The sequence below is a fragment of the Vicugna pacos genome, chromosome 3 (genome assembly GCF_048564905.1).
Source record: "Vicugna pacos chromosome 3, VicPac4, whole genome shotgun sequence".
In the NCBI taxonomy this organism is placed as follows: domain Eukaryota; kingdom Metazoa; phylum Chordata; class Mammalia; order Artiodactyla; family Camelidae; genus Vicugna; species Vicugna pacos.
This window is the reverse complement of record NC_132989.1, coordinates 7300819-7325549: the sequence shown is the minus strand read 5'-3', so window position 1 is coordinate 7325549 and position 24731 is coordinate 7300819.

Below are 24731 nucleotides of genomic sequence, written 5' to 3'. Positions count from 1 at the left end.
GAGACAGAACTGGAAGACTGGGGAGGGATAAGAAGAATTCTACACAGAGAGACCGATATAAACTACAATGTAGAAATGGAAACTTTCTGAACACAAAAGGGGAATAAATGCATACTCCAGATTATTCAGAGTGAGTATTTCATAAGGACAAGTATCAGGAAATTCAATTCATTGTGTCGAATAGGACAGAAAGTGGCCACATTAATATTATATTAACACTGTTCTGCCAAAAATAGATTAGGACCATGTGTTTCCAGCAAACAGCTGTATGTATCTTCAACACATGAAACATTTTTTGAATGAATGAATGAATGAATGTTAACCCCTTTCAAACTACACACTACCTCCATGAAGGCAGAGAACATCTTTCTGGTCTCTATTTTGCCCCCAAATCCTAGCACAGTGTCTGGCAGAGTGAATGCACAGTAAGTGTTGAATAAATTAATGGACATTATGGAAGGCTTTCAATGTCAGACCAAGGATTTTGTACCTAACTCAACAGGATAATGGAGGGTCCTCAAAAATTTTTAGGAAAACCCAATTTAACAAGTACCAACTCTGTGCCATCTACTCTGCAGTTGTGTGACATGATTAGGACTGTGCTTTAGAAAGACAGACTGGATAGTAGTGGAGAGAAAGAAGAGACATTGGAGTAGAGGTTCAGCTAACATCACTGTTAACTCATATTGAAAGTTATTTGAAACTGATCATGAAGACAGTGTTATTAGAATAGAAAGCAGAGGACGGCTGTGGAAGTAAAACGGCAGGTTTGATACCAGTCTCAGAAAAGAAGTCAGAAAGAGGATTTGATGGATGATGGGGCAAATTATATTTTCCAAAGATGGCCACAACAGTATCTTCCTTCCTGCCACATCAGAAATAAAGTCTAATTCTCCTGCTCTTCAGTGAGCTGATCTGAGTGAGCTTATCATTCAGTTGCAACCAAAAGAATATAGTGAAAGTGACACACATGACTTCTGATGGCAAGTCATAGAAGGTGAGCCAACTTTTTCCACACTGTCTGAAATAATTTCACCCTGGATATCTTCAGTCACCATGTAAACTACCTGACTACTCAGAGGTTGCCATGCTGTAACAAAGTCCAAACTTGCCCCCATGGAAAGACCACAAAGAGAGACCCCAAGACCACACTCAGAGAGAAAGAGGTGTAGCCCCTCACTGTGCCAGCACTGCTAAGAGACGCAGGGAAGAACCACCCAGCTAAGCCCTTCCTGAATGTGGCCCACAACAGCCATGAGAAGTAATAGATACATTTGGTTCCAGTCCTGTTGAGTTTAAGTGCATAAAACGGTTCTGCAGACATGATACCCAGCTGTCTGCTTGGAATATGGATCTGGCATTTGTAAGTGAAGGCCAGACTAAGGAAATAGATTGAAGGGTCATTTGAAAAGATGTGAAGCTATGGGACTAAATAAAGTCAAGGGAGAGAATGAGGCCAGAATAGAGGAGAACACAGGGCCACATTTGGTTGGGTGAGGAAGAGGAGTTGGTGTAGAATAAAGAGATGTTATTAGATAGTTACCTAATTAATAGTTGGTTTGTATGTTTATTGTCTGGCTCCCCTGTCTAGACTATTAGATTCATTAAGAGCAATGATTAGATCTGGGTTTGCCGCATTAATAAATCCATTAGTCAGGTTTGGTACCATACCAGTCTACCCCGTAATCTCAGTGTCTTTCAGCAATGAACACTTCTTTTTCACTCCTGTAATACCATGTTCTACTGTAGGTCAGCAGTTGCTCTGTTCCAGGCAGCCATCTGCTCCATGTACCTTTCTATTCCAGGATTCAGTGGCGAGAACAGTCTTTTTCTGGGACATGCTGTTTTAGGAAAGAGAGGAGGGCAAGAGGTCTGCAGAAATTGGTGGTATCTCTGAAAGCTTCTGCCTGGATGTGGTGTCTATCACGTCTGCTCCCATTCCATTGGCTAGGGCTTGACACATAGCCAAGTCTAAAGCAGTCTCCAAGAAGCACAGCAAGTTATATTTGCACTGGGTGAATATGTAACCCTCTTACAGACTTGTGGGTGAATGACTGCAAACCATAACTTGACCTTCCCACCAAAGTAACCCTCATGCCTAGCACAATCCCTGGCACCTAGCAGGTGGTCAGAAACATTTGTTGAATGAATGAATGAACATGGTCAGACAGGTAGGAGAAAATCAAAAGATAGGCAGTGTTCAGAAACTCAAAAGATTTGACCTTACAATTTCAAAAAATAATCTGAGAGCAGAAAACAGTGGACTTTATGAATCCAATAAGCTCATGTAAGTGGACTGCACATATAAGTGGACTATCTTTTTTCATGGGAAATTTCATGGGAAATGAGGTGTGGATCCTGCAAGAGAATTCATTTGCCCATAGCTCCAGGACACTTCTACTCTGCATCCTCCCCGAAGCCCACCCTTCCTTGCTTGCTAGTTTCGTTTAGATCTCTTAGAAATGGGAGCTGTTTGGTATGTGATTAGGATGCAAATACTCAACGCACCTAGAGCTATGTGAACTATCAAAGAACTGTGTGATAGGAACGAAGCCATTCTCCACATCTTTTGCTTGGAACAAGATCAGGTCATGCTCTTTGAGAGCACAGAGTGGGCACTGCAGAACAGCTGTGGAGAAGTTTCAGACTTGGGAAGAAAGGGGAGTGGGAGCTGGCGCTGTAAACAACAAAATGAATGAGAATGCTGCTGTGTTTCAATTTAGAAATATCCATGCAAGCCATGCTTGCTAGCTTTTTTTAAAATTCAAACGAATGAAAAATTAAAAGGAAATGAGATGGTCCATGAAATTTAGCCAAACACTGAATAGGTCTTGTGGAATCTGACTGCAGAATTAGTTATGGATGGCTTTTGGCAAAAGCCACTGCTGAAATTAACACACTGCCTGCCTGTTCCTAAAAGGTAGTAGTGCGCTATGAGGCCCCTGATGGGCTGTAGCAAGGTTTCTTGTTGTTGGCCTGTTTATAACTAACCTAGAAGATAAAATTTTTTTCAGAGTTTAACTGTAGCATATGAGATGTGCTCAATTTGGTTTTTTTGGCCAAGGTACCAAGGATCAAACAGTAAAGACAGAAACCTTTTATAAGTTGGATTCTGAAATTATTTGTGTGTGTTATGCAGTATATGTATATGCATGAGTGTTGGGGTGTGTGTGTATATATATATATGTGTGTGTGTATATATATACACATATATATGTATGTGTGTATATATATATATATGGAAATGGCATAGAGATGGAACAATCTGTGAATTCAAAACCATGAGAAAAGCAACCACTGAATGATTGTAATACCCTTCTTGCATGGAGCTGAGTACCTCACATGAATTTGTCTATCTCCCATATCTGAAACTATTTGGGGTAATGAACTCTGATCCCCTGAGTGGACTTAACCTTATCTTGAACTTGCAGCATGAGCAGAATAGAGAAATTGGAGCTTACTCTCATTTTCCTTCCAGCCAGTGTAGTAGCATTTCATGTTACTGCAGCAAGAGCCTGCAGATTAAACCCAGTTAGTTTTGTTCTGTCATTTAGATTTCATCCATCATTCTGACTTGCCACTCATCTTGAAAATTGAAGGCTAAACACAGATTACTCCTTTTTGGTAGTGAGGCTTTGAGTGTTAGTGTCCCATGCTTCTGCTGGGCTGAGCTTCTTTCATTTCCTCCAAGGAGCTAAGCTTTTGCCAGACTCAGGGTCTTTGCAGGGCTGTTTCCTCTGCCTGGTTTTATTCTGCTCTCTTTTCCTAGCTAACTTCTCAGGTCTCAATTTAAATGTCCCTTCTACAGAGAAGATATCCCTAACTCTCTGTACTCCTCCCCATTCCACCTATACTGCTCAAAACTACAATGAGGTATCACCTCATACCAGTCAGAATGGCCATCATTAAAAAGTCCACAAACGATAAATGCTGGAGAGGTTGTGGAGAAAAGGGAACACTCCTACACTGTTGGTGGGAATATAGTTTGGTGCAGCCACTATGGAAAACAGTATGGAGATTCCTTAAAAAACTAAAAACAGACTTAACCATATGATCCAGCAATCCCTCTCCTGGACACATATCCAGAGGGAACTTTAATTCAAAAAGATACATGCACCTCGATGTTCATAGCAACACTATTTACAATAGCCAAGACATGGAAACAACCTAAATGTCCATTGACAGATGACTGGATAAATAAATTGTGGTCTATTTATATAATGAAATACTACTCAGCCATAAAAAGTGATAAAATAATGCCATTTGCAGCAACATGGATGGCCCTGGAGTATGTCATTCTAAGTGAAGTAAGGCAGAAGGAGAAAGAAAAATACCATATGATATCACTTATATGTGGAATCTAAGAAAAAGACAGATGAACTTATTTACAAAACAGAAAGACAGACATAGAAAACAAACTTATGGTTACCAGGGTGGGAAGCAGGTGGGAAGGGATAAATTGGGAGTTTGAGATTTGCAGATACTAACTAATATATATATAAAATAGATAAACAACAAGTTAATACTGTATAGCACAGGGAACTATATTCAATATCTTGCAGTAATCTATAATGAAAAAGAATATGAAAATGAATATATGTATGACTGAACTATTATGCTGTACACCAGAAGTTGACACAACATTGTAAACTGACTATACTTCAATTTAAAAAATTAAAAAAATAAAAAGTTGAAATACTCTCTGTTCTTCCTTCCTCTGTTGAGCTTTCTCAGAGCACCCTGCTCTTTCATCATTTGTGATTCTCTATTTGCCTGTTTGGTTGTTTCCGGTTGTCTCCTACCACACTGTGAGGGCAGGGACAGTATCTTTTGGGTTAGCCACTGCTTCCCCAGCACCCAGCAAATTGCCAGGCACATGGATGCTTACAGTTGCTAGATGAATAAAAGTCCCACTAACAGTAGGTTAGCAATATCCAAGAATGTTTCCCTTTAGAGATGGAAAGCCCTTGGGGGTCATGTGAACCTAATATCAGATCCATCTTAATTGATAGCACTTCTGTTATTTTCATCCTGTCCTACGAGTGAGCCACAGCTTATTTATTCTTCTGGCAACTGGCATTTGGTTTGTTTCCTGTTTCTTGCTATTAATAAACAGTCCAGCTATCAGCATTCTTATATATGTTTCTTTGTGCACATTTGCAACAATTTCTTTAGAACATATGCCTGGGAGTGGAACTGCTAGCTAATAGGATATGCATATCCGTATCTTTCCAAGATCGCACCATTTATTTTCCAGAGCGGCTGTTCCAATCATCACTCCCGGAAGCCGTGTCTGAGCGTTCCTGTTGCTCCACTTCCTTGGCAATGTTTGATTTGAACAGATTTCTTAACATTTACTAATCTTGTGGGTGCAAAACATTGGTTTCAATTTTCACGAGTCCCATCTGTGTAGGCCAGAGGTTGCAAACCAGCTGTGCATGGCTGAATGATGCCTGCAGTCTGGATGCCATCCATAGATGTGTTTTGCTTGACCAAAGGGTGGTTTTCGAACCAAAAAATTGCCTTAGTTGCCAACATTTGAAAATTGGAAGATTTCACTTAAGAAACGGAATTTCTTTTTTTTTCTGGGGGGGAAATATGAGAAGACGTCAGCACGCGGAGCCCTTATTCACATGTGACAACAACTGGCAGTAGTTGAGAAGCAGCTGCCTCTGCTTGTCAGACAGGGGATGTGCTTTGAAAATTGGCCACAGTCCCACAGCCAACCTGTATCTTTTGGTTATTGTAGCTTCCTGGCCCTGTAGGGTTTTAGATCGTCTGCCCCTGTTTTGAGTCTTCGTAAATAGAGAAGGGCCTCAGCAGTGGGGTGGTTGCAGATGGCACCCCCTCCACCCTGGGAATAGCCCTGAACAGCAGAGCACAGGACACATGGTTCCAGAGAAAGACTAGAACAGTTGCTGAGCTCAGGGCCACTTTCTCCCTAAAATTATCTTTTATCTGCCACAGTCACAACCTAGATTATCAACTCAGGGGAAGGAACCTTTCTGTCAGCCTCAACGCCTCATCTTCATCTTCCGTGCTGTGTGCTCCTCCTCCCTCTCCCCCTTGCTCAGACATGATCTTCCCTGACTATGAACTTTCTGAGCCTCTTGGTCTGCCCTCCTCTTGAGCCTCCTAATTCTTTTCACCATGTATTTTGGTTGTTTGTGTACTTGCCCCGTTTTCTTTCTTTTGCTGAAAGCTCCTTGAGGTTTGGGACCATGTATTTGCATGTCTGTCTTTTTAATATGTGTTTACTTGTCTGTTTTTTGTTCTTCATGGTACTTTAAAGTGGTGACTTGCACATGGAAGTTTCATTCATTCATTTCAACACACATTTACAAAGTGTTCATATGCCAGACCTTGTGCTATGCACTGGGACCATGAGATGCCATGGTCTGACAGCACCCCAGGAGGAAGGACCACATTTGTCCATGTATTCATTCTCTCAAACAACAAACTTATGCTGAATGCTTGCAATGGGCCAGGTGCCGTGCTATGTGCTGGGGAGCAAAAACAGACAAAATCCTTGCCTCATGGAGCTTACAGACTAGTGAGGGGACAGGTAATCAGTTGCTTATAACTCAAGAAGCTAATCTAGTCTGGCAGTTGGATGGGGGAAGTCAAGGTGAGACTTGAGTTAAAATAGGATTGATAAGCATGTGTGAAAGCCTCATGGTGGGAGGGAGGAGGCTGTCATCACAGACAGGAAGCAGAGTCACTGCGGCTGGAGCCTAGAGTGTTAGGTATAGGGTAGTTAGTGGGAGATGAGGCTGGAGATGGAGGTAGGACCAGACCCCAAGTGGAAATGAGGGCAACCCAGTATTTAGACACTAAAATGAAGATGCACAGAAAGGAGACATCCAGTTGTTGATAGAATTCATTAATGGATGATTATTCTAAAAGCTTACCATCTAATAGAGACGGTAGATAGGGACTCTTAAGGAACAGGCTATTGATGCTTTTCAATCATGAAGACGCAGAATGGATGTTGAGCATTTCAGAGACCTGCAAATTTTCCACTTGCCGCAATAAGAGGAACCCCGTGAACCTGGAGATTTACTAAAGATGGATAATCTTTGCCCTCACACCTGACTGAAAAAGGAATAGCCTTCCCCAGGTTTCTATAGACCCTGAGAAGAGGAGGATTGTTGCCTGCCGAGGATTAGCTGAAATAGGTCCATAATGAGCCAGCCCTAAGTTATTGACAGCATTCAGAACTTAACTGTAAGGAGCAAGTCTTATTTCTTAAGCTCCTACCTTGCCAGTGTGTCTCAAGTCTTCCGAGGTGAACAGTCGTAACAGGTAGATTTTTTTCCCTTCCTCTGAGGCGTTGAGGCTGACCGAAAGGTTCCTTCCCCTGAGTTGATAATCTAGGTCGTGACTGTGGCAGACCTTTGTCAGGAACACAATTGAAATCTAAACCATCTTTGAGGAAACCTCTTCCTTGATCTAATGCCACTCTTAAGAGTGGAGGATGCTTTTTCTCATAGAGCTTATTAAAGTTGATTCCTGAAAATCATAACAAAGAAGTAAAAGCCCCTGCTGCCCCGTGGCTTGGCTGTTTGTTTGCTCTGTTGTTGTTAATTTATTAGATATTAACAAAAGGAGCCTCCAGTTGCCCTGATGTCTGGTGCAACCTCTGTCCATTTGCTCACTCCAACCTTTCACCTGGAATGCCCTCCCTCTTAACAAGGGCCATGTCTTCTGTGAAGCCTTCCTCAATAAGGCCAGGCCACAGTGCTACATCTCCTTCCTGACCTGCCCATAACTCTTACCAATTGCTCTGTACATTTTGGTATTTGATTCTATTATTTATTTATGCACTTTCATTTAGGGTTTTTTTTGGGGGGTGATAATTAGGTTTATTTATTTATTTTACTGGAGGCACTGGGAATGTAACCCAGCACCTCCTGCATGCTAAGCACATGCTCTACCACTTGAGCTATACCCTTCCTCCTATTCGTGCACTTTTAACATGTATGTCTTGGTTTTTCAACAAAATTGCAGCTTGAAAATAGGCCAGCAAGTACTTGATGAATTTATTAATGACATATAAAACTCAAGGACAAGGACTGAATTGTATCCTTCTTTGCTAGGCCCTGATGTTCTTAGTCCATGGATGGAATCATAAGAAAAAAATTAGAAACTATTTTTGAAGCAAATTAAATGAACAGAAGTTAGGCTGAAAAGCAGTGTATCATGATCCTCAAGAGCATAGACTATGGAATCAGGTAGTTCCAAGTTATTAGCTAAGGACTTGGACAAGTTTAGTCATTTCTCTGTGCTTCAATTTCCCCATTTCTAAAATGGGAATGGTAGTATAGCCCGCTTAAAAAGGTACTGCTGAAGATGGAATAAGATAATACACATACGCAGGGCTAACTCACGGCCAAGATTTAGCTGCAAGCAGGAATATGAGCAATTTAACTGTGTAGGAGTGTTGAGGGTTTGACTAGAGCTGTGCACAATAAAAGGAAGCAAAGAAGTGGACGGCTTTGTGGGAGCTTAGAATCAACCTCAAAATACAAAAGGCCCCCAGGGACCATTCACCAAGGTGAGTGACAGGTGAAAAATAGTGTAAGGGGACACCAGAAGGTAAAACAAAGCAGGAGGAAGCAGGTTGGCATTTCCCAGGTTCACAGCCCTCATACCAAGCCAGTGTGGTCATCCCCGTTTCACTCTTTTTCATTCCCAAAGAGAAGAGCTTGATGGAGTTTTCACCTGATGGAGTCTTAGTTTGGTTGAACTTGAACCCTTGAACCTTTGCTAATAGTACATGTGATATATAGTTTCCTTTTACATTTATTTTTAGCAAAAAAAGAAGCAAATATTTAAAAATTAAGTGAGTATTAATAAAGGCGGTCTAAGGTTAAATAAAATATCATGAATGTGGAACACAAAGGATTGACTAGGAAGTCCCTCGGCTGGTGATTAGAAGGGACTGAGTTCTCCATCAGTTTTGCCTTTCAGGAGTTATGCAAGCTTGTAAATTCGTTTCCCTTGCTCAAGCCTCCCATTTTCTGATCTGTGAAGTGAGTAAGTTGGACAAGAGAGAATTGCCGTGGTTCTGTCTGGCTTGCGTATTCTAGCATTTGGTCAGGGGAGGTGTCAGAAAACCCATCTTGATGGTGGAGGGCTGACTTGGCTTGGAAAGATTTGCTTTGCAGGGAGGTGGGAAACAGTGAGGCTGAACAGATGCATGGTGCCAGGGACACGCAGGGTGTATTTATTCTCTGGCTGTATTTATTCATGCTCACCAGCCCCAAGTTGCCATCTTTATTTTAGAACTGAAAATGTTCGTTTCAGACACCCAAACTTGGAATTGGCCAGTAAATCGATACCAACATGTGACCAATTTATCTCTTCCTTATTCCCCCAGATTTTTGTTCCTTATGACCTTGGAAAAATATGTTTTGCCCCTCTTAAAGAAAATGCTTTGGATGGGTCCTGTTCTCTACTTGCTGCCTTCTATGCCCACAGCGCTCACTTACCAAGCTTTTAGCATGTACCAGGCACTCCACAAAACACTTCAAACATATTATGTAGCTTAATCTGGCAGCAATTTGAAGTGGAAGATACTGCAATTAGCCCCAATTTACAATGAGGATACTGGGGCTCAGAGAGCTTAAGTGACTCGCTCAAGGTCACATAGCTTGTAAGAGGCAGAAATAGTATTCAAATACACATCTATTGAGTTCCAAAGCCCATGCTCTGAAATCATTACGTGATACATTATTAGTATTTTCTGTATCTTTTTTTAAATCTTAAAGTGAAAATCAAGGAGTTGAGAACCTAAAATTGAGGGCTTCTTTCTTTTCCTTTTTAAATTGAAATACATTTAAGATATGTTGATAGAATGGAATACTGTCAGATTATTAAAATCACAAGTGTGTGGGCTATGCCTGTACAGGAAAACGTTTATGTGAAATACCACTTGTGAAAAACCAGTGCAAAGGGGAGAATACATACTGATTGCAACTCTGCTAAAGCAACCTTAATATTTATTGGCACACACTGTACAGAATTTGAAATATTTAGATAGTTCAGAGTTTAATGTGTTTTAGACTCTTCTTTTTTCTGCAAGTTTATTTAACTCATAAATATGCAAATTTATACAGAGAAGTGAGGAAGTTTTTTTGAAAGCAAATGAACAGGAGTAATTTTTAAGGGAGCCCCCACTGTGGCTAGACCTCTAGATTCACACATTACAGGCCCACCTGAAGCATTTAGTGAGCAGGTGATTTCAGGAGAGAATTAAAAATTTTTTCCTGAACTCCCAGTCCTTTATCATCCTGAATCAATTCCTCTGAATCAGAATTTAGTGAGAATATTCCTGTTCCCAGAAGTTCATAAACATTTTGGGTAACCAACTTCAAGAAAACTGCACATGTGAACATCCATATAATACTTTGCAAACAGGTTCAGTGGACCCCTGGGCTCAGGTGAAGCACTGTGCTGAAAAAGAAATCTTCTGAGGTCCCAGCTTGGACAGTTGGAATAAAGTTGGGGCAAACCTGAAATGGGTTGGGTTTCAAGGCAGGAAAGCAGAGATGTTTATCCTGGCAGCCTGTTGGTGTGGGGTCTTGTGGGGATTTTTACAAAGGACATTCCTGACTGTTTCATCTTCACAACCATCTTCCAAGCTGGACAGAGCAAACGATTTGTACTGTGGTTTTCAGAATGCAGATTTGGCTAGTTGCTAGGATTAAAATCCCAACTTTGCTATTTACTACCTATGTAAAACTGGATATATTAAATTTTTCTAAGTCTGTCTCTTCTGTAAAGTGGAGATGAGGAGGAGGAGGAAAAGGAGGAGGACATTGGGTAGCTCACTGGGTGGCTGTGAAAATTCAATGATGTATGTTGTGGAAGCACTTAGCACAGTGCCTGGCACAGAGAACACCCTAAATACAATTGCCCGCCATATCTGCAGGTTCTGAATCCTCGGATTCAACTAACTGCAGGTCAGAAATATTTGAAAAAAAAAACTCCAGAAAGTTCCAAAAAGCAAGACTTGAATTTACATAGCATTTACATTGTATTTACAGCTATTTACATAGTATTTACATTGTATTAAATATTTAAAGTAATTTAGAGATTAAGTATAGCGTAGGTTATACGGAAACAATATGCCATTTTATATAAGGGACTGAGCATCCTCAGAGTTTGACATGGGTTGGGGGGTGATGAGGTCCTGCAGCGAATCTCCTATGGATACCAAAGGACAACTGTAAATGACTTGCTTAGGATAACATAAGTAGCAGTGAGCCTCTATCTTAGATCATTCATCAACTCGAAGTCCACTTCTTATAATTTATAGTGAATAATAATCATTCATTTTGTGTTATCTTTCTACTGGATATAATTATGTAGTTATACAACTGTATATAGTTTTTCCTTTTTTCCCCTTTCACATAAATTAGGCAGCTCTTCAGAGAAATTAGTGAAATGGATTAAGACATATTCCTGTCAGTAAATCTTATTTCATAGCAAGGTTAAAAGTTTGTTCTTAAGGCATTTGTAAAATTTTGTCATTTATTTTATTTAAACAAATTTAAAAAAATTTTTAATTAAAAATTTTTAATTGAAGTATGGTTGATTTACAATGTTGTGTTTCAGGTGTACAGCAAAGTGATTCAGTGTTCTTTATATATATATATGTATATATGTATAATATATATACACACATACACACACACATACATTTGCTACACACACACATATATGTAGTTTTCATATTCTTTTCCTTTATAGGTTATTATAAGATACTGAGTATAGTTTCCTGTGCTATACAATAGGACCTTGTTGTTTATCTATTTTATATATAGTAGTTTGCATCTGTTAAACCCAAACTCTTTAATTTATTTCTCTCCTACCCCCTTTCCTCTTTGGTAATAATGAGTTTGTTTTCTTGGGTCTGTTTCTGTTTTGTAAATAAGTTCATTTGTATTATTTTTTAGATTCCACATATAAGTAATATCATATATTTGTCTTTCTCTGTCTTACATACTCCACTTAGAATGATAACCTCTAGGTCCATCCATGTTGCTGCAAATGGCATTATTTCATTCTATTTTATGGCTGAGTAGTATTCCATTGTGCGCATATATATATGTGTGTGTGTGTATATATATATATGTATATATAAGGGACTGAGGATCTGTACACACATACACATATATATATACACCACAACTTCTTTATCCAGTCATCTGTCGGTGGCGTCACTTGAGAAAGCTTGCCAATAATTTATGTCAAATTGCCAGTGATTAATCCAGCTGCATCTCTGCCATGCTTCCTCCTGGTTCTCTCCGAGGGCTTCCTCTGCTGATGTTGCCCCCCAGTAGGCTCTCGCTCAGCACCCCATCTTCCACATCTTGGTTCTAGTGTCACTTCCTCAGTCTTCTCTACTCTCCACACTGACCACCCTCCTCCCTGACCCTATCCCTACCTAACTAGCAGCTCCCTTGCTTTCAATTCTCCTTCATTGTGCTTATCTCTGTTTTTAATTAAATTAAGTAATTATTTGACTCATGTCTGTTTTCTCCACAGACTGCAACAGACACAGGAAAGCAGGGCCCGTACATTGTGTGCTCGTTCTTGTGCTTAACTTTTGGGTGAATAAACAGATAAACAGTTTTTGGGGGGCACTGCCTCTAGACCCAACCCTAGAACAGCCCATGTTGTACCCCTCATCCTCACATCAAATTTTTGGGCAAGTAGTATTTTATTCATTTTATACCCCAAGAAAGTGGAGGTTCTGAGGGGATAAATAACTTGCTTCAGGTTGCAGGGCAGGTAAATGGTAAAGGGCCCACTGCCTCCCATGATTTCTTGAGGCTCAGGGATACTGCAGCCAGTGAAAAGCTGGAGTCTCTGCAAACCCCTGGGCAGCTGAAAGCAGGATTTCTGGAGTTCTCCAACACCCCAGAAAACAACAAACAGTCCACCACTAGAAAATCAGAAGAGTCGTCATTGGAAACCAAATCCCCCTGACTAATAGGATGCCTGAAATTGAGATGTCACTTACAATCCCTTCTCTCCTAGACTATCTGGACCAAAATTTTAAAATATTAAGGAATCATTTTCATTTTCCTAAAAGAAATCTAAAAGCTTAAACATTGCAAAACAACTTGTCATCAGAAAGAAAGAGAAAGTTAACATAGGTTTCACTATTAACTTTTTAATGATTTTTGAAATACGCAGATCTTGTTAGAGCAGATGTGCCACAAGTGGATGGTTTCCAATGTCCTGTTAAAATCTGGGATGCCTCAGAGGCTGTAAAAATAAAATTCTGAACACAGTTTCATTCTGGCAAAGGCTGGGTAGCCATTCTGGATTGGACCGAAATATCTAATTGGCTCCGGCAGAGAGGATCAATGGCGTTCTCCGATTGGTGAACTTCTTATGTGGCGATTAAATGGAATCATGGGATTGTAATTAGTTGTAATTATAGCAATAGTTCATTCTGTTTTTGTCTCTTTGCTGAGGCAGTCGCCTATGATGGCTTAGTAATAACTTGTTCCTGAGCCTGGGAAGGGCTCTGAAAAGGAAGGTTTTCATTCAACCCTCAAATACCCCACTTACGCATTAGGACAAAATTGAGTTGCTTTTAGAGTTATTCATTTCAAAGCATTTTTATTTCTTGTCCCTGAAACAGAAGCACTGGGTTGGGGAAGCACTGAGGCCAGCTGCAGGGTGCAGCCAACTTCATCACTGATGGAGAAATACCAGGCCTAAGGTGGGAAGACCAATAATGACAGATGAGACCAAGTGGAGGTTCTTTCCCCTCAGAAAGGCCAGGAGTCAGAGCTGCTGCCTACACCCCAGGCCCTTTGCATGACTGCTTTTCTGCTCTTTTCCAGCTGCAGGGTGTTAATGGGAGGTAAATTACTACCAGGATGTCTGGAGCACATCCCCTGTGGGATACTGGTTCTACTCTTCCATCTCCCATCTGATTGCCAAGTTCTTTTTTTTTTTTTCCCTCCAGTGAATAAGAGAATCCTTTGTTGAAAATGTCCATCACTTCATTCCTTTTCTGAGCCCATTCTTTAAAGAGATGGAGAGTAACACACATCCTGGAAAATTTTAGAAACCCCTTACCCTAGGCAAACGTACACTCTGATTTTAGTCCCTGCTGAGGTCTGGAGACATAGAAGACGGCCAGGGCACATTTATAACTTCTCTAGAAGAAAGGTCTATCTTAGGAGATTTTCATTCCTCAGAAGTAATAAGACTAATGAGCAACAATTATATAGCATTTACTACGTGCCAGGCAATCAGTAGCTCGTTCTTGCATGTGTACTAAGTTGCCAGCATTGTTTGAGCCACTGGGAATGAAGCAAGGAAAACGCTGTGGACTCAGTCTTTACTATGGTGGTGTTTATGTTGCAGTGGGAAGATACGTGTTTGAAGTTCTTCATGGTGAAAAAGGAATTAGACTTGCTTGGTCATTCTGGAATCAGAAGTAGGGAAGAAAAAGTGGAAATTAGAGGGAGGTAGATGGCGTTAGGCCAGTGATTGTCAAGTGTGGCCCTGGACCAGCACACCAGCAGCACTTGGGGATTTGTCCCAGGCCCACATTCTCAGCCCCACCCCAGGCCTACTGAGGCAGAAACCTGTGTTTCACAAACCGACCACTAATTATGATGTTTAGACACATAAGGAAGAATGCTCCACTCACGGAGCTTTCCAACACAAACCGAGCTGTCACTGCTGGTGGAACAGAGTTTCCCGTGACGGGATGTATACAAACAAGAAAACCTGAATAGTAACTGAGGAGTTCAGATTTCAGCATTTCCCAAGCTTATTTAACAAAATAATTTTATAATTATGAGGTTCTGACAGAACCTCAGTGGGAGCTTGTAAAATAGAATGCACGATTGCACTAAATAAAGTAGATTGCACAAAATGCCCTCACATGAGAAATTATTGCCAGAAATTGTCAAATTCGTTTTTATACTTTATAATGTGCAAACAAAAGAAGGTAGAGTAATAAGATAATTTATTAGTGTATCAATGTGAGTATTGCTAATATAGACATCCCCCTGCCTCGCCCAAATTCCTGTTCCAGTGTTGAGAATGGGAAAATCAAATGCTCTGGTGTTTCTTCCACCCTGGAAAATATTCTCTAGAAAACACTGAAGGGTAGCGTAGGTTATGCGTGTAATTGCCTCATCCTTTTCCACGACCTTTCCAGCTCTCCGACACTCTCCGTTTTTCTTTTCCTGGTAGTGCTCCTTCCTTGCCTCCAAACCCCTTGGGATCCAGTGACTTCATCTCTCTCCCCCAACCTCCCCATTTCTCCCCTATGTTTTTGCTCTCAGGAGGCCCACGTTCAGGCCTTTCTAGCTTATTAATCCTGGTCAGCCCTGTGCCTGTGCCTCCAAGTGCGGGGCATCTATCTGCTCATGAATCTGTGCTGATGCAACAGCACTGTTAGTGAGTTACCGGTTCATCTCCTGGGGAAACTGTTTGCTTTTTCACTAGAGGCGTCTAGAGCTAATGCCTATTAGGAAGAGAGTTTTAGAAAGATAGCCTAGGGAAAGTGCACGACATGGAGAGAACTTCTCGAGGTCAGCCCCCAGAATAGTTTCCTGCATCAGAATTATCGAAGAGTTTTGTTAAAATTAAATTCTCTGCCCCAATCCTGATACATTAAATTGTGTCTCTGGGAATGGGCCTTCGGATCTGCCTTTTTAACAATGTCCCGCAGGAGTCATGTACTTACTCAAATCTGGGAACCATGGGGCTCATTCCCCTCCCTGACTTGTATGGAATCATCCTTCTGTCTACAGTTAAGTCCAAACTAGAAGGATAGGGTTCCTAGCATGTTCCAGAGGGATTCTTCTCTGGAGTTCTGACTGCTTTAGAAACTAAGATGGAAGGTGAAATACAGCCACTCACTTGGCCTGAATTTGATATGGGCTACAGAAGAGATGGGGTGTGTTAGCTGCACTCCTGTTATGTAGTCTTAATTAGCTACCTCCTTGGAGTTACAAGTCTGTTTGCTTTTCCCCCAGTATGTCTCGGGGTGGGGTGGGTGGTGGGAGGATGACAGGATGAAGACCAGGGGAGACAGGAACACTTTACTCTGCTTTCCCCATAACTACTGCATGCGAATTGAGATGTTTACAGTCACTTATGGTCTCCCATGATATTTCAGCCTCATTTGCAGTGGGAATTTACGTGATCAAGAGGCAGCACTCTGGGTTCTTTTGCAATAATCTAAAAATAAGCAAAGCCCCAAAGATCCATTCCTTCTTCCCACTAATTTGAAGGAAGGCAGATGGTGCCCAATAACCTGATTTGAATTGCCAGGGAAGTTCATCATCATTTTGCTGAGCACTTGCCGTTAAATTTTAACGGATGCTGTCAGGTGGTGCAGGAGGAGTCTCGAGAAATGTTACTCTGGGCCCATGGGGCGGGAAAGCAGGGAAAGGGAGTGGGTCTTTCTCCACATAACTTCCCTGAGAAGGATGGGGTTTAGAGGAATGAGAAAGGCCGGGGAGAACGCTGCACCATCGAGACTGAAGGGGAAAATGTGGCACAAAAGGGTGAGTTGACAGGAAAGTGGCATTTTCCAAGAAACTTGAGGACATCCAAGTTGTACATTTGAGGGCACCAACCCTGTCTTACTTATCATTACCTTCCCATCATCCTTACATGTTTGGTGGACAGTCAATAAATGCTAGCTGAATGATTGCTGGAAAATACAACCAGAATTAAGAACAAAGAAAGCAGGACCAAGATAGGTAAAGAAAATGCTCCCACGAAGAATTTTAAAGATGAAAGAAAGAGCCCTAGGCTGGGGGACTTGGGTTATAGTCCTGACCCTATTATGTCACTGAAAAGAGTCTCATAAATCACTAGATGGAGGAAGGTGGGGACACATAGCTTCAGTGACCTTCCTCCGTCCTCTGGGACTGGAGCCTAAGACTCCAAACCTTCTAGTGTTATTTCCACAGACATCAACAGACTTGTGTGCGTAATGCATGGTTTATTGATTTTTTTCTAACTCAAAATGGTTAATTCAGTTGATTTTTTAAAATGTCAGAATGAGGTGGGTGAAGTGGAAGATCGATAAGCTCCTTTTCAACCCCAAATTCTTTCATGTTTGTAAAATTCTTTTATGTTTATAAAGGACCAAGTTTGTTTTGTTTTGTTAGTACCCAAAACATTAGGGTCTCCAAACCTGCCTAACTCAATTATGGGTATAGGGAAATCCTAAAGGGTCATCTTCCCTAGAGAAGAATCAATTGTGGCCTGGCCACCTCTGCTCCAGGAATCAGACACTGCTCTCATGCTGGACTTGGGTAACTTTTACTGTTGCGGAAAAATATGTTACAGCTCAGTGTTACAGCTCAGTTGTGACAGCAACCTGGATCTGGGCGAGAGACCAAGCAGCACTCGGAGAGTTGGAGAACTCAGGTTTATTATGCCAGCGGGCCCAGAGGAGTTAACACTTCAAGCTCTGGACCCTGTCTGTAGGTTTACACAGGCCTTTTATAGGCTGCCAGTTTTACACTTTGCAACATCATATGCAAATAAAATACAACAGAAGTTGACCAACCAGGAACAAGCTTTGTAGAAATAGACCAATTGGGAGTGAGCTCCATACAAATGAAGTACTACAAATGGACCAATCAGAAGTTATGGAAGTGGACCAATCAGAAATGAGAGTAATAACCAATCAGGAGTGAAAGTAGTAATCAATCAGGAGTGAAGGAAATAACCAATCAGAAGTGAGCTCAGGGAACCAATAGAATTCTAGGTGTAAGTTAACCAGACGGTGCTAAGAGGAGAGCAGCGGCCCTGCCTAGGGGTCCTGCTGGTCTTTTTGTGGGGCTTCCTGCCTCATTACCTGCCTATTATCCATCCCTTTCATTCTCATTTCTTGTGGTTATAGTTGGGCTGACTCTGCTCCCACCCCCACCTCCCATGGGTGGACACTTGGCTAATATTTAGCCAATTAGAGTTGTTTTTACCCTCAGTCTACAATGTTGGGTTGAAGGATGAAAACTTAACTAAAGACAGGCTAATGAGACTCGGCCTCAGGATTTTTGCCAGGACAATTGAGAATGAGGCTCCCTCCTTTCACCAGACTCACTAAACTCCATGAATATATGCTTGAAATTATGGATGGCCATCAGCTCTTGAGGGGAGGCTTGACCTGAAAATGAGGCCAACACAGAGGAAAACAAAACTAAACAGTAGAGAGATAAGTTCCCGGTGATACCATATGACCGTTTGGATCAAGCCATACCTGAAGGTTGTTTTACTCCTGGACTCTTCAGTTCAATGAGCCAATGAATTCCCCTTCTGGTAAAGTTTACTTTAATTGGATTTTTGTCACTTGCATTGAGAAATGTCTCAACTCACACAAGTCACTTTGAAATTCAGGGTGATACGCAGGGAGAAGGAAAACGGACATCTGCAATGGAATGAGCAAATACAGTGAGCCACAGCATACAACCTGTTGGGTTTGAATAATCCCAAACAATGGAGCAGCAGACCTTAGCAATGCTACTTTCTGATTTTATGACTAACATGCAACTGACCAGTTTATGCCTGACCTGTTATAGTCATAGAGGTACTATGGCATGGTGAGGATTTGGCCATGAAGAGTCCTCAAGTTCTGGGATGTTTGAGAATGCAGATCCCTGGGCTTAACCCAGATCTGCTGATTCAGAATCTGGCAGTAGGGAACTGGAATTTGCTTTCTTAAAAGATTCCCAGGGTATACATTAAAGTGTGAGATCCAGGGCCATAGTAAGGACAGCTCAGGCTTTAAAATCAGAAGGTCTGCATTTGAATGTGATCTCTGCCACTTACTACCTGTCTGACCTTGGGCTTGTGACTTAGCTTCCTTTCAGCCTCAGGTTTCTTACCAGTAAAGTGAGGATAATACTATCTCTTAGGATTTGAGGATAAAAGAGATAATGTATGCCTAAAAAGCAGTTAACCAAGTGTTTTTCTATAAGAAACTTTCAGTAAGTATTGTTATTAAGATCTAAAACTGGAAGAGAAGGGAGTAGGCCTAAGAAAGCTCACAAGGAACAGATACACATTATGTTTGAACAGGGGCGCGCCCCAGAATATGGCATAACATGTATAGCGGTTAAGACTGGAGGCTCACAAATCAGAATGCCTGATCTAATTCTAGTTCTGCCACTTACCAGCTCTGTGACTTCCTCCTTGACCACTTTCGTGCCTCAGTTTTCAGATCTGTTAAATGGAATTAATGGTGGTACTTAACTCACAGCTTTTTTGGTAATGAGTAAATAAGATAATGAATGCAGAGGACATAAACAATACTAGTTTTATCATGACCATTTCTCCCTTTCCCCATTTCGTTAATGTTTTTCCCATGTGCTTCACAATCACATGGCCTTACCCCTCTGGGATCCTCTCCCACTGGCCCCTGCCTGTGTTATTGAGTGAAGGAACTGTACTCAGAGAGAGGGCCTCTCATTCTTGGCTCTTGGCTTGAGCTGAATCCCCCATAGACAGAGATCTCTAGCTGGGGAGTGATGGAGTCACCTCCTTTGTGCTGTGGGAGCCTGGTTTTTGTGCCAGCAGCCTACATGTTGGGAGAAATGTCTGGAACTTCAAGTTGACATTAGTGAAGTGTCAAAGCTCTGACCATTTCCTTTCTAGCTGAGTCCCAGGAAACCTCAGGGCCCAATGTGTTAGGCAAATGAAGAATCTTTGGGCCCCAGATCATGATGATGGATGAAGCATTCTAGTCCTGCCTGCTAGATCTATGCAGCTATCAAACATTTGAGGATCTGTTCAATATGACTTTTCAAGTGAAAAAAAAAAATCCAGCAAGCCACATAATGTAAAACTGCGAGAGCAAAATGATTGTGTTTGGCTGTGCTGTCGAAGTGCTTAGAAGAATTTGAAGGAACATCTAAGCCTGAAATGCAAGTTAGGCCTCATCTTCCTCATCTATTAAATGAGAATATGAGCTTTAAATTTTCTTTTAACCTTGATTATTTAAGATTTCTAGACTCCAGTTTCTGTTGTGTTATTATGCAAAATTGCTTCTCTTAGGAAGTCTCTCTATCCCTCTGTGTTTCCAACGGTGGGAAACAGGATAGGTGGCATCTGTAGCTGAAGTCAAGCCATGTTGTTGAACAGTTGGCAAATCTAAGTTATTCTCTTCTCACTAGAATGGGTGCAGGGTTGCATATTAATTTACAATTACTCATAATGTAGATGGCAAAGCTTCTCTTTTGTCAACACTTGGACATACAAATTAGGTAATATTGAATGGGCAATGAATATTTCATTTCCACCTTGCCTCATGGTGCCAGTCACCTTAAAAATGAGACCAGATTAATATCAGAAGTGACTCACACTTGGTTAGGCATCCAAGTCTGGCCCCCCAGACTTGCTGCAATTTGGCCTCAATTTGTCAGCTGAATTCTATTACTAACGATGCAAGCACAGAAGCAGAACCACATAAGCCTATCTCCAGTTTATGCTGGATGTGAACAACTTTATTTCAGAGTGGTCTTTGACTCTGACAGTATGACAGAGCAAATTCATGGAAAGACTGAATTAAAAAACCCGATTTTATAAAATATTTTGACATGAAAGACAGAAAAATCTCCAACTTCAAAAAAGGAAGACAAAAATCAAAGCCAGGGCCGTAATGGAGGGCTGGCATTTCAGCAAAATTTCTGACCCACGTATAGGCTCTAAGAGCTGAAGATTGGGAACTTGACACCCATTAAGGTATAGGAGATGTGGCCTCAAGCCCTTGTCAGGTAGAGAAACTAGAACTGAGCTTCAGCATAAAGCTGGGGTACTTTTCATGGAATCACAACTATAACAACTCCATATTTAGTCTAGGAAGGAACAAAGCTTGCTAACTGTCTAGGGCCCTGGTTTAAAAGAAGCAAAGAAGTTATGCCCAAGAAACTAAAACCCCAGGTCTGTGACACATAAGGGTGTGTTATCCAAATGTACACTGCTGATAAGTTAGCACAAACTGCTCAAGTCAGTCAAACCCCTAGGGTACAATCCAAGCAATTGTAAACTATTTCGTTGGGACATTTTTACAACTCAAGGCACAAAGAACTCACACAAGGAAATTCACCACCATAAGGGAGAATCAGCAGGTACAGCAAAAGAATCAGAAATAATAGCTGTATCTATAAGAGATAATCTGTAAAAAATAAGAATATTTGAAGTGATTAAAGATATGAAAGAAGGAATAGTATGATAAAAAGCAGCAGCAGATTTTAAAGAAATATGTAGATAGCCCTTGCACATGGATTGACCATCTGTCTTACTTTGCCCAGGACTGAGGGATTTCCCAGGATGTAAGATTTTCAGTGCTAAAATAGAGAGTCTCTGACAAACCGACATGGTTGGTCGGTCACCCTCCTTTAACTGGTAATTGAAGGGATTTTAATAAAGGGACTCTTTACAAACTTATGGACAGTGTTTGGGGAACCCAACAAGGAAGGCACACGACCCTGGACCTAAGAGTAATGGGAGCCATTCCACCCCAGAGGGGCAAAGTAATGTGGTTACTGAAACCCAGAGAAATAAGCTCCATGGAGCGTACTGCCTGACAGGAGCCTTTAGTGGAGAGAAACACACCAGTTTCCTTCTACCTTCCCTCTGAGCTCCTGCTAGGGCCTCCCACTGGCTTAACTCAACTCAAAGTCAGAGGACAAGGGAGCCCATTGACCTAGGCCATATAAGTCCGCCTCCTGAGTCACGTGACACAAGCTGAGGAAGGATGCAGACTGGATATTGACAGGCAAATGAAAAATAACCAGAACAAACACAAAATGAAATTGATTATCTGAATACCTGAATGTAAAATCTCTCATGTTTAGCAGGTCATACAATATCATAATGAGAAGGAAGAATACCAGGGTGAGAGTTATGGGACCTGAAACTTGGTGACACACCTGGGATTCTCAATGAGTGTGACTTTGAGAAAATGCCTTTCTTTAGATCACACTACTTATCTGTTAATTCATTATGAAGTCTTTCTAGAACAGAGGTCTCAAGTTGGACGTCCATGCATATGTGTTTTGTTTGGCCAATACAATATTTTTAAATAAACCTGAATGACTGAACAACATTGAAAAAGTCAGGAAAATTCACCATTTTAGGTAGTACCCCCCACTCCCAGTTCCCAAGGCCCCACCTGGCCTACTTCACTCATTTATATTACCTGCCTGCTCCCCACTGAAATTTGAATTTGCAATCTTGAATGAGCTCTTTCAGCTTTCAACTGTAACAATCTATGAAATTTAAGGCATGCTGTATTTTTTGCATATGAACGTAGGCTTTTTGAATTTTCTAATCTAGGTAGACAGGGAAGTTGGCAGGTGTTTATTTTTTCTTATCTCCCTTTATATCTTAAACACAGCACATACGCAGTTTTATGAAGCATATGGTTTTCCATGTGCCTAGCTACACTTTGTTGATTTTCCTTTTCCTAAGTTCTCCAAAAGCCCAGTAGAATAAACACAAGCTGCTACTTGGAAAACAATTCTGAGGAAGAGCCCAGCTCGGGTAGACAAAGTGAGGGGATGCAAAGAGCTGCCAAGTGACCATGTTCTGGGTGCAAGTTTCTACAGTTCATGAAGACCATGATTCTTTTTCTCCCCCTCTGCGTGGTATGCGGTGAGCATGAGTGTGAAACAGCTCGTGGGTGAGATTGTCTTTTGCTTTTATGGCTTATGGTGGAGAATAGAGCAAAAAGGCGAATTCACCTCTCTGTGGCAGACCTTGAATGGAAACACCTGGAAATGTTTTACTGGGTGATGGGCCCTGCATTTTACATCCCCTGCCAACAGCCATGGCAAGAGGTCACAGCAAGAAGAAGATTCTTCTCCAGGCTCAGGGGGAAGATAAATCTGAAAAGGAGTTTTTCTCCATGGACCAGCACTGCTTAAGAGATGCTAACAGTGAGCTTGTTGGGCCAGGGAACCTTGAGGTAGACGTTAGTGAGAATTGCACTAACATTCCCAGAGGGACTGAGAAACTGGTGCTGTCTAGCCAGCATTTGGTACTGAATCTGACTGCTTGCCTGGCTCACAAAGGATTTTCCCTTCAGCCCTTCCTCAGCACTTACCCCGTACACTGTTTCAGCCACTGCTGGAAGATGATTAGGCCAAAGGATTAAAGTGTTGAAAGAGAAGCTTCTAAATCCTTTTCCGGAATAAACAAAGATTCTGGGTTGAGCATAAATTGTGAACATGTATTAATTTTCCTTTGGACAAGACTTGTGCTAATCCCCTTTGCCTCAAGGAAAGGTGAATGTGTTTTTGAGTGTTGCAGGCTGGACTGGCACCTAATGAAATTGTAAAGGAGCAGATTTGTTTTACTGTCTCCAGTTCCCTTTCTGGGGTCTCTTTTATTCCCTGCCATTTGCCCTTCCTATGCCTTCCTGCATCCCTGACACCTCCTATTGTCTTTATGCATCTGTCTCATCCGCTAGCCACCTGTCCTTCAGCCCCCACCACAACTTACCTCTCATCCATGCCATTGCATCAGTGAAGTTTCCTGCTGAGTTGGATGACCATAGAATTTAGTGTCCAAACTAGGACACTTTTAAAAAAAATTGAGGTATAGTTGATTTACAATACTGTGTTAGTTTTAGGTATACAGCAAAGTGATTCAGTTATTTATTTTTAGATTATGTTCTTTTATAGGTTATTATAAGATATTGGATATAATTCTCTATGTTGCACAGTAAATCCTTGTTGCTTATCTATTTTATGTATATTTTATGTTTGTATCTGTAATCCCATACTCCTAACTTGTCCCTCCCTCCATCCCTCTCCCCTTTGGTAAGCGTATGTTTGCTGTGTCTGTGAATCTGTTTCTGTTTTGTATATAGATTCATTTGTATTATTTTTAGATTCCACATATAAGTGATATCATATAATATTTGTCTTTCTCCGTCTGACTTCACCAAGTATGATATTCTCTAGGTCCATCCATGTTGCTGCAAATGGCAATATTTCATTCTTTTTATGGCTGAGTAGTAGTCCATTTTCTATATATAGATATCTATATCTCCATATATATATCACATCTTCTTTATCCAGTCATCTGTTGATGAACACTTTGGTTACTTCCATGTCTTGGCTATTGTAAACAATGCTGCTATAAACATTGGGGGTTCATGTATCTTTCAAATTAAGAGTTTTCTTTTTTTCTGGATATATGCCCAGGAATGGGATTGCTGGATCATATGGTAGTTCTGTTCTTATTTCTTTAAGGACCCTGCATAATGTTCTCCATAGTGACTGCACCAATTTACATTCCCACCAACAGTGTAGGAGAGTTCCCTTTTCTCCACACCCTCTCCATCATTTATTATTTGTAGACTTTCTGATGATAGCCATTCTGAACAGTGTGAGGTGATACCTCATTGTGGTTTTGATTTGCATTTCTCTAATAATTAGCAATGTTAAGTAAGCATCTTTTCATGTACCTGTGACCATCTGTATGTCTTCTTTGGAAAAATGTGTATTTAGGTCTTCTGCATATTTTTTGATTGAGTTGTTTGGTTTTTTCCAAACTGAGTTATATGAGCTGTTTGTATATTTTGGATATTAACCCCTTATCAGTCACATCGTTGGTGAATATTTTTCTCCCTTTCCATACGTTCTTTTTTTGTTTTGTTATTGAAAATCAGGATACTTTTTAAGAGTAAAAGAGTGCTCTTAATAATTATACCTACA